Source organism: Panthera onca, chromosome B2 (genome assembly GCF_046562875.1).
Source record: "Panthera onca isolate mPanOnc1 chromosome B2, mPanOnc1 haplotype 2, whole genome shotgun sequence".
Taxonomy (NCBI): domain Eukaryota; kingdom Metazoa; phylum Chordata; class Mammalia; order Carnivora; family Felidae; genus Panthera; species Panthera onca.
Window position 1 is genome coordinate 127,527,763 of NC_138343.1, and position 10,549 is coordinate 127,538,311.

The window sequence follows — 10,549 nt, forward strand, 5'->3', positions numbered from 1 at the left end:
AATGATTATTGTCTAAAAATTTCTTTGTCTGGATCTTCCCTCTGCTGCCGTTGAGTAATAAAATCAGGCTTAGGTCTTAGGCTTCTTGGCAGAAAGGCTGCCAGGGACTAACCTCAGTTACTCAGAGAAAAATGCCACAGGTTGTATTTAAGATATTATCTCAAAGTACATGGTTTTTCTCTGCTTGGCTTCAATTCCAACCGGGCAGAATGCTTAGCACGGCAATTGGCTGCTACGAAGCAGGCACACATCGTTGACTCTAATAACATTATTGTTGATGTCATTGTTACTATTGTTATTCTCAAAGGTCTGAGATGTTTTAAGAGGTTCATGATGAGAGAGACAGTGAAGGCAGAGTAGGTAGGCTTCAGGGCCATGCAGCTGGGGGGGAAAGATCGTGAACACAGGTGGGAAGGCAGGAAATCACGGAGCAGTAAGAAGGCAGCAAGATGGAAACAGAAGGAAGGGAGGGAGAAAAAGATTGGAGAGGTAAGTGGCAGAAAAGTTACAGATGACCATAATTTCTAAGACTAAGAATTTGTATTTTATTTCATAGGCACCCAAGAAGTTTTTGCTTTGTCCTCACAGTCAAGTCATGAGTGTGTGGTGCGAGCACACGCATTCACCTGTGAATTCTACAAACTAAAATCAGTGTTCAAAGGACAGCAAAAACGAATGGATCTGCCTGTTGAAGCAAACATGCTCCTCACATTTTCTGAGTAGCTACTTCAGAGTTTTTTAACGAGATAAGTCCTTCCACGCGAAGTTGAAGTACCATAATCTTTTATTCCCATTCTATTTGCCAAATACATCATCGAGTTTGTATGTAGTACCTGTTAAATACGGGGGTGTGTGTGTGTGTGTGTGTGTGTTTATGTGTGTGTGTCTTAAGTTTATTTATTTTTGAAGGAGAGAGAGAGAGAGTAAGCAAGGGAGAAGCAGAGAGAGAGAGAGAATCGAAAGCAGGCTCCAGGCTCTGAGCTGTCAGCACAGAGTCCGGTGTGGAGCTTGAACCCACAAACTGTGAGATCATGACCTGAGCCGAAATCAGATGTTTAACACACTGAGCCACCCAGGCGTCCCTAGTTACCTGTTAAATATTTTAATATTTTTTAGCCTTCATTTTAGTTTTGCAGCAAGGTTTTGCCTTCTGCCTTTGGTTTATTCTTAACAAAAAGAGAGAGAAATGTGTCAGGACCAGGGATAAAGAGAGAAGGAAATTAATAATATATGGCTTGGAAAAACCCAGGGATAAATCTCAAGGGCAAGAGGCTCATGGAAAGCAAACTTGCTTAAGTGAAATTGCAATAAAGAGACCCATATATCTAGAATAACTATTCAATAACCACTCCCGCCAACAAATAACCCAAATAAAAGACTAAGACATATAGTGAGGCAGGTAAGAAACTGAATCTGTTTTATCTTTGGAAGCAAAACTCCACACGAACCCAGGGCTGCACCGATAGTCAGGTTGGGAAGAATTCAAGATTCAGTTCATTGGGTGATCGATTGCCAAGCTCTTAGCAGGAAGAAACCATATGCCTTATGTACTGTATCAGCACCTGTCACTAACACATACCTGGCCTTCAGTGAGTTTATTGAACTGAACCAAACTGAATACCTAAGCACTGGAAAATATAAAATCTGGCCCTTGAATTGTGCTGACTCTTCCCAACCTTTACGGGGAGTTCTGTATTATCCTCCATTGGCTATATGATCCTTGGCCTGTAGAACTTGTTGAGTGAAGTCTTGTTTAATTTTACGTTCTTACCAAGGAATGTGTTATAGGGCTGTTTATTCTCTTACTGGCCCTTCAGTATAAAGAGCATTTACGTATCATGATTTCAAACACACTCAAGGATCCAGTTGCCTCCTTGCCCTGAGGTTCTCTGGAGCTTCAGAGAATGGACCAGACTTCCCAAGAAGGACGGTGTTCTAAATCCACTCTTGATTAAGTCCATCTTGCTTCCTATTGGGTCCTTCCTAAAAGACCATGAGATGTTCTGCAGAGGCTTCAGAATTACTAATGATAACGAAGGATAAGGAAAGAGGTTAAGAATGCTAGGATTGGTGGGTTAATAACAAAATAAAAACTTGAAATACTGTTCTGTTTCTTTACCCCATGTCCTTTAGCCTCTTAATTAACCTCTTCAATGTATAAGAAAAATAGGACCTTAACTCCCGGGGGATCAACGTTCTTTGAACCTTTATGGTGCACTTGAATTACAGCTATTAATACTGAGATCATGAAAGAATGAGTAAGACATTCCTACTCATTAAAGTGCTCCCAAACGATACATTCAAAACTTTAAGTCCTTTAAGTGGATGTAACTTTCCATTAATAATGAAGAAAAGCTCCTTATTTTAAAATTTCTAGAAATTGGAGCCTTGGAATACATCTAACATAAAAAAGGTCAATTCATTTGTTATGAAATATCCTTTTCCCCTCTCTTTCCTATTATTGGGAAGGAGTGATAGAGTCCTATCTTTTATTCCTAGGCCTCTCAGGGAAGTTACATGTGGATCAGTGAAGATTATGTTAAAGATTCAAAAAGTCTAAAGATGTAAAAAAAAATGCAGATACTATTGATATTTTTGTCTTTGCTATCACTCCATTAACTTCCATTTTACCCGTTAACTTTTTATTCCCAGTCAGTGGTTTTATTCTGCTCAAAAAAGTCTTAATTTTTCATCAATGTTCGCTTTTAAATATCAGTTAAATAACAGAATGCTTTCCCCCTGAATTTAGATGGAAACAAAACCAAAACATTTTTTTAAAAGGGAGGGGGAGGGCGTCTGCTCCTTGAAGGGTTATCAGACACATTTTGGGGACATCTGTGTCCCAGAACAGCTCTGGTTACCCAGATCTTTCACACACCAAGTCTTCTTAGTTTGAAAAGTAGTTGCATAGTTTTTAAAATTATTACTCAGTTTGCAAGAATCTTCTCAAAAGGATGAAAGTGTGTGTGTGTGTGTGTGTGTGTGTGTGTGTGTGTGTTTCAAAGACAAAGAAAATCCATAATTAAAAAACAATTCTAATCTGCTCAGGTCTGAAAATAGCCCCAATTCAAGTTCCTTTTTCCCACACAGCTGAGGTGCTTCAAAGTTGTAATGGAAACAGAATTGAAATGAACCGAGAATGATTTTGAGTGTAAGGGAGAACTTTCCAGTTTTACTTTTGTTCAATTTCCTGATGGATGAGGCTGTACCACAACCTGACAGGGGAGGAGGTAAGGCTGGCCACTGTGCAGGCTGGAATACTCCTGCAGGGGCACAGAGTAAAAATCACAGACCGAGCCAGATCCACATTTCTGCTATACACTGCTTCCCAGGAGCTTCACAAATCTAAAACACGTGAAGAAAGTAATTGAGTAGCTATAAATTCCATCATAAAACTTTCCTACTGGGAATAGGCAATAAGTCCATTAAAAATAAACCACAACAGGCATGCTTGATGGTGGAAAACATTACAAATAACTTACACGCTGGCAAGAAATTACAACCAATAAGTGTGTTCTAAAAATAGTGGGCCAGGGGAGGGAAACTACCTACAATAAGTGATTTCCAAAGGAAATGCCAATTATTACAAAAAGGCCAACAAAAATGGTGAGGATGGCCCGGGCTCCAGCCTGCAGGGCTCTGTCTCTCTCCACTGGCTGCAGTTAAAAGGAAGGATTTTTTTTTTATTTCCCCATTATGAGTAGTTCCCATGTTTTAATATAGTCAGAAGATTTACATGTTTTTCCCACAATGTAAAAGGGAGCCTTGTTCTTTTTTTTTATATGAAATTTATTGTCAAATTGGTTTCCATACAACACCCAGTGCTCATCCCAACAGGTGCCCTCCTCAATGCCCATCACCCACCCTCCCCTCCCTCCCACCCCCCATCAACCCTCAGTTTATTCTGTTTTTAAGAGTCTCTTGTGGTTTGCCTCCTTCCCTCTCTGTAACTTTTTTTTCCCCTTCCCCTCCTCCATGGGTTTCTGTTAAGTTTCTCAGGATCCACATAAGAGTGAGAACATATGGTATCTGTCTTTCTCTGTATGACTTATTTCACTTAGCATCACACTCTCCAGTTCCATCCATGTTGCTACAAAAGGCCATATTTCATTCTTTCTCATTGCCAAGTAGTATTCCATTGTATATATAAACCACAATTTCTTTATCCATTCATCAGTTGATGGACATTTAGGCTCTTTCCATAATTTGGCTATTGTTGAGAGTGCTGCTATAAACGTTGGGGTACAAGTGCCCCTATGCATGAGCACTCCTGTATCCCTTGGGTAAATTCCTAGCAGTGCTATTGCTGGGTCATAGGGTAGATCTATTTTTAATTTTTTGAGGAACCTCCACACTGTTTTCCAGAGTGGCTGCACCAGTTTGCATTCCCACCAACAGTGCAAGAGGGTTCCCATTTCTCCACATCCTCTCCAGAATCTATAGTCTCCTGATTTGTTCATTTTAGTCACTCTGACTGGCGTGAGGTGGTATCTGAGTGTGGTTCTGATTTGTATTTCCCTGATGAGGAGCAACGTTGAACATCTTTTCATGTGCCTGTTGGCCATCTGGGTGTCTTCTTTAGAGAAGTGTCTATTCACGTCTTGTGCCCATTTCTTCACTGGATTATTTGTTTTTCAGGTGTGGAGTTTGGTGAGTTCTTTATAGATTTTGGATACTAACCCTTTGTCCATTTGCAAATATCTTTTCCCATTCCATCGGTTGCCTTTTAGCTTTGTTGATTGTTTCCTTTGGAGTGCAGAAGCTTTTTATCTTCATGAGGTCCCAATAGTTCATTTTTGCTTTTAATTCCTTTGCCTTTGGAGATGTGTCAAGTAAGAAATGGCTGCAGCTGAGGTCAGAGAGGTTTTTTCCTGCTTTCTCCTCTAGGGTTTTGATGGTTACCAAAGCGGGAGGCATCACAATCCCAGACTTTAGCCTCTACCACAAAGCTGTAATCATCAAGACAGCATGGTATTGGCACAAAAATAGACACATAGACCAATGGATTAGAATAGAGACCCCAGAACTAGACCCACAAATGTATGGCCAACTAATCTTTGACAAAGCAGGAAAGAACATCCAATGGAAAAAAGACAGTCTCTTTAACAAATGGTGCTGGGAGAACTGGACAGCAACATGCAGAAGGATGAAACTAGACCACTTTCTTAGACCATTCACAAAAATAAAACTCAAAATGGATGAAGGACCTGTATGTGAGAAAGGGGGCCTTGTTCTTAAAGAAGAGGAATTGCAAATGATTCTTACCATTACCATGCCCAGAGATGTTCATATTTCTATATCTTGAAGAACCATCTGTAGAGCTTACAAGTGAAGCCTGATGGTGGCCATAAGTACTAGTCATTTAAGAAATGTAGGCATATAAAGAGCACATGTGTTGATTGCCCACCAAGAGGCACTGGGGATTTGGAGTCAGACAAAACCTTGGCCTGTCTCCTCAATGGTTAGACTTAAATAAAAGAGATGGACAAATACGAAGGTTACAATATAATTTGTGCACTAAGAAAAGTATGCAAAGAAGCCCCAACCAATGAGAGACATCTAACATATTGGGAGGCCAATTGCTTAAACCCTGGAACCTGGATTTTCTCACCTGAAAAATGGAAACAAAAATAACTATACCACATGTATATTGAAAGGATCAGATGAATTAGAATGAAGGTTTTTGAAAGTTAAGAATACCATACAGATGCAATTGATAACTAATTTACCTCTAAAATGAAAAGATTTTTGCTATGTGCTAAGCACATTATTAGCTATTTATGTATATGAACTGATTCTCTCAATGACCCTACGAGGTAGATAATATGATTATTGCTACTTCACAAATGAGGAGACTGTGGCCTGGAGTCACCAGATAGGTAACTTATGAAAGGTTACATGGCTAGGATTCAAACCCAGGCATCTGGCTCTAAGCTAAGAATTTACCATGAGTTAATGAAGCTTAAACTTTGGGACTTCTCATTTGCATGGACCACTCCCAGGCTCTGGGTGGAACCCCAGTAGTATCTTCACATGGTCATATGTTCTTACAAGATTTGCAAAAATAAGATATTTTAGCCAACTGATCAAGAATACTCTCCCTCTCCCTTTCCACTCCAACTTGAGATCTCTCAAGCCGACTAGAGCTGGAGTAACCACGTCACTTTTGAAATCCAGCTAAGGGGGAGTTGAGTCGACGATACATTTGGTTTAGGTTTAGCAAAATCTATTTATATAGTTTGCAGTCACTCCTATGTCTGGCAGGGTTATAGGGAGGCATCACAGTCTAGTGGAGGTAAGATTTAGAGGTTTGTCTGGCTCCATTGATAATGCTCCTGACCCTTCCCTGCTTTTCATGTGCTTAGTGATCCATACACGAGTGTTTGCTTCCTTCATTTAAAAGCATGGTAGTCTCTCCTCAGCCACCAAACATCATGTGGCACTACTTTCCATGTCCTACTTGGCTGAAACAGACCTTTCTAGTTGATGTTCCCTTCCCGCTCTCCCTATACAGCACACTCCATCCAAACTTCACTCCTTCCTTTCCTGGACCATGCTTTTTGTTCATGTTCTTATTAATTTCATCAACGACAAACTGGTTAATGAGTGTTGGCAATTCAATGAGCATTTAAAATAAGTCAATAGACGGGCTCCTGGGTGGCTCAGTCAGTTAAACATCCAACTCTGGCTCAGGTCATGATCTCACGGTTTGTGAGTTGGAGCCCCGAGTCAGGCTCTGTGCTGACAGCTCAGAGCCTGTTCTGATTCTGTGTCTCGCTCTCTCTCTGCCCCTCCCCTGCTCACGCTCTGTCTCTCTCTGTCTCAAAAATAAATAAAAAAACATTCAAAAAAATAAGTCAATAGAAAACTTTAAATGTCAAAAATCCTATAACTTGTAAAAAGAAACTTGATAGAGGTTCTCTAGATTTGGTAAGAATCCTAAAACTTGGGAAGCTGGGTGGTTCAGTCAGTTCAGTTTCTGGCTGTTGGTTTCAGCTCAGGTCATGATCTCGGGGCTCCTGGGTTCAAGTCCCATGTCAGGCTCTGTGCTGAAGGCACGGAGCCTGCTTGGGATTCTTTCTCTCCCCCTCTCTGCCCGTCCCTCTCTCTCTCTCCGAAAATAAATATACTTTAAAAAATCCTAAAAATTTATAACAATCCTAAAAATTTATAACATTATCAGTATTGGGTTTTGAATCTGAAAGCTTTCTAAGATATCAAAAACTAATTAATGACTAATCATTTTAGCCTCTCATAATGTTGGAAAGATTGAATTTTCTTCCCTTTCTTGTCAAAAGAGTAAAATAACAGTTGTTATATACAGCAAAAAATAGATAGTAAAAATGTATTATAAGGTGGCTCAGCAGTTAATTAATGAAATACCTTTTCTGTATTTTCACGTTTGTGGTATCGGTTTTTGAAAATTAGTTATTATTTCTTTTTAATTTTTAAATAAGTATTTGTTTTCCTACCTGATTAATTCTTCTCCATAATGAGAGTCCCACAAATTATATGATATTGGAAATCCACAAAACATAGATTTTTCTCCATTCCCAGCCCATACTTTTTAAGAAGTCATTCTGACGGTTAAATAATTGCTTTGTTATATGGATTACAAGTTATTTGATTTTGCTTTAAATGAATGTTTATTTGAAGGAAGATGGCAGCCTATGTTGGACAGAGCTCTGCCTGGGCGTGAGAAGAGCTGAGTTCTCAGGGTGTCCAGGTGGGTTTTCCACGTCTCTGTATCTCTTTATGCTAATGCTACCTTAGACTACATGTCTCCAGTGGTCCTTCTATGTCTCTGGGTTCTGGGTTCTCTGACAACTCTGGGAAAAATATTCTCTCTCTCCCCTTAATTTTCTTTTGGCTAATAATAGGAAATGAACAGGAGAAACCAAATAACCAATGACTCCCTGTCTGACTGTGTAAATTCACTTTAACCCTATTAACAGCATCACTGAAACTTCTTTATCAATATCAATTAGACTGAAACTCTAACAATTGCTGTGAAGTAAAGAAAAATAAGCAGGTTGCTGGGGCCAAAGCAGAGTTCACGGTACAGCAGAATCTGCTGTGGGAAGGCTGGCTGGGCTAGGGTATGGCTGTAAATCATAAGTCCAGGAACAGGTGTGTGAGACTGGAGGGCTGGCAGATGACCGTGACAGAGGAGGGAGGCCACAGCAAGAGCAGCAAAATCAGCAAGCTCGCAGATCAGGCCATGCCAGGCCACCACTTAGGTCTGTGGTTCCCAGGGCCAGCTGAGTATGAGAATCACCCGCAGAGCTTTTAAAACCAATAATGCCACCAACCCACATTATAATTTACATTTCTCAGGTGATTCTAATGTGCAGTTAGTTCTGGAAAACAAGGGCCTCAGTGCTGTGCTTTGGGGGCAGCCCAGAGGCTGGATGCTTATAGCTCCCTTTTAAAGAAAGGCCAAATAATAATAATAATAATAATAATAATAATAACAAAATGAAAAATAAATAGCAAAGGCTAATATCAGAGTTGGATTCATTTAGTAAGTGAATTTAGTTAAATACAGATCTTCCTGAAGGAAAAATATCATTAGTCACTTACACTTTAGTACATCCCTGTCCAAGAAATGGAACTTTCTGTGATGATAGAAATGTTCTATATGTAGTGTGGAGTCCCATTCAGTGGCCTGCTAGCCACATGTGGCTATTGAGCACTTGAAATGGGGCTAGACTAATGTAGCAACTAAGTTTTTAATTTAATTATTTTTTTTAAAAGAACACTGTTTCAATGCTTATATATTTTTGAGAGAGAGAGAGAGAGAGGCAAAGAGAGAGAGAGAGAGAGAGAGAGAGAGAGAGAGAGAGAGAGAGAGAATCTGAAGCAGGCTCCAGGCTCTGAGCTGTCAGCACAGAGCCCAATGCAGGGCTTGAACCCACGAACTATGAGATTGTGACCTGAGCCAAAGTCGGACACTTAATTGCCTGAGCCACCCAGGTGCCCCTTAATTTAGTTAAATTTAAACTAATTTAGATGGAAATAGCTACATGTAGCTAACGGCTCCCATTTTATAGGTCAGTGCGGTTCTGTTGTAAATGGCTGAGGAATGAAAAGGTAGAGAGAATAAGGTTCTGGAAGACCCAGGGCAGGGAGCAAGAAGGCAGATAGGTAGGGAAACAACGGTATTTAATAAATGGCTTCAGGGCAAAATACTGTGGGAGACAAAGATGAAATTAGATCTGTAGTACATATCAAATATTTTCTTAAATCCTAGAAACATAACCAAGTGCTTTCTTCATTCAATATAATTTACACTGTCATTGAATTAAAAAACATCTGTATAGATCAGCATAGATAAAGTAAAACATAAAACGCTGAGAAACAGATAAAGTTGCAGGAGTATGTTTGGCATGCCCCCACTTATTCAACACTTTAAAGTAGAAAAAAACAACAGTGCGTATTGTTTGCAGAGACATGCAAATGTGCTAAACACTTGAAAACGTCTGACAGAAAACTCCCAACTTTCAGGTAAGGGTTGCCTCAGGCAAGTGAGCTGGGGAAAGGAGAGGGGGTGGAGGAAATTTTAGTTTACAGACCTGAAACAAATATGGCAAACTACGAATGCTTACTATCAGCATTGGGTACACGTGTGTTCTAGTATCTTCTGTGCTCTTCTCTGTGTTTGAAGTGGAAACTGTGAAATTTTCAAAATTGAAAATTTACTTATTGTTAATGAAATAAAGGTTTGCCATCAGGTTGGGGCAGGCTTCTGGGAAGAGTTGGTGGGCAAAATTCTTTCAGTCCAAAATCAAATTCTAAAATGTCAGATATCTTTAGATATTTTTATAGGTAATTGAAGATATTCAACATTATTTTGTTTTTAAGAAATTTTTTTTCAAAATCAGACATAGAATCCGAAGCAGGCTCCAGGCTCCCAGCTGTCAGCACAGAGCCTGACGCGGGGCTGGAACCCATGAACTGTGAGGTCATGACCTGAGCTGAGGTCGGACGCTCAACTGACTGAGCCACCCAGGCGCCCCTCAACATTATTTTGTCATGGAAAGTAATCTATGTTACTTCAAGGGAGCATTCTTCTCTACTCTGTGCTATACTACATTGTACTACAAATTCTACTGATCTACCAAAATTTTCCCATAATTAAAGGTTTATGTATAAACATCCCTGATCGTTGCCCTAGAAAATATGGAAGCCAAAATTTTATCTTTTAAAATACAGAATCATTAATAATAATAAATGAACCACTATTGCTATATATCAACAAAATGGTTCATATCTATACTTCACGTTCATCTTTAAATATACTGACAAACTCTTTACAGTTTTAGCAAAAATACAAGGTAGCAATTTGTACTCTTACCACTAACTGATCACATGACTAAGCAACAACTAATAAATGGTGAAATTAATATTTGAATCCACGTTTATCTGTTTCTAATTCTTACTATGAAATGATATGCCCCGATTCAAGAAACCCCCCGAAAACAAACCACCAGAGTCCAGAGCCAAAGGCAAGCGGCAAGGGTCGTTTATTGCAGGTTCGAAACCGGTC